Here is a 1,179-nt window from a genome sequence, read left to right as displayed (position 1 = left end):
TCTTAATTATTGTTATTTTGGTTTAATTGTTTTCACAAATCTTAATGCTATCATTGTTTAACATGGAACGCTATCGTACCCAGTTGAGTAGTGATAAGTGTTGATCGAATGCTGGGTTTGGTCAACTGAATTAGGAAAACACAAGGTTTATTATGGCTATCCTAATAAATCTAAGGTTAAATGCTTGAATTGGAAGAATGCTGAATTGTACCTAGGATCGATGGCCAATCGATTCAACCCGAACCCTTGAACCAGAATTCGGTAAGACTGATTTTCTCTTGTTTGTTTAGATTGTTATTCTTTTAATTTTAGTTATTTAATTTTCCCACACAATTACTTTACCCATTCGGCTAAGAGATTACTGATTTGCTCCCTGTGGGATTCGACCTAGAACCACTTTTACTGCAAATATTTTATTGTGGGACTAGTAATAATTTTGAGGGCTTCGACAAACCCGTCACTAGGACCAGCGTAAGGTTCTTGTACCAGTCAGCATAGTTTGGGCCCTTCAACTTGTTGTCATCAAACAGTTTTGCAAAAGATCCGTTTGCCATTTTCTGATAAAAGAGCAAACAATAGTCCACAACCTAATTTGATTCATGTTCATTTCATAGATATGGATTTTAATCTACGATCCATTTCCATTATCCCATGTCTCCACACCCACCATATCCCCATAGAGGTTCGCGGCGGCTGTGCGCGGGCGTGTGGCGTGCGCTGGTGGACGTGTGCGGGCGAGCACATGCGTGCGTGGGCGTGCGCTGGCGGGCGTGCGTGTGCATGTGCGGGCATGTGCATACGTGAACTGCCACGTGTGGATGTGCTGTGGTGCCCCCGTGGTGTGTCATGGTGCAAGTGGTTAATGTGGTGCCTCCAGGTGCGGTGACCAATATTGGAAGACACTAAACTGCCGTGGTGTGTCATGATGCAAGTGGTTAATGTGGTGCCTCCACGTGCGGTGACCAATATTAGAAAACACTAAACTACCATGGTGTGTCATGGTGCAAGTGGTTTCTGCCTAGTGCCTCCACGTGCGATGACCAATATTAGAAAAACACTAAACTACCATGGTGTTCTCATAACGTGTTAACACTACACGTGCAGTGCTTTCTACTATTGTAGTGACATGGCTCCAACAAACCATGTAGTAGTTTACAGCCCTACTACACCCACCGTGTG

The sequence above is a fragment of the Nelumbo lutea genome, chromosome 1 (assembly GCF_056320005.1).
Source record: "Nelumbo lutea isolate HS-2025 chromosome 1, American lotus-T2T, whole genome shotgun sequence".
NCBI lineage: Eukaryota > Viridiplantae > Streptophyta > Magnoliopsida > Proteales > Nelumbonaceae > Nelumbo > Nelumbo lutea.
The sequence above is the reverse complement of the archived record's forward strand: the minus strand, read 5'-3'. Positions refer to the sequence as shown.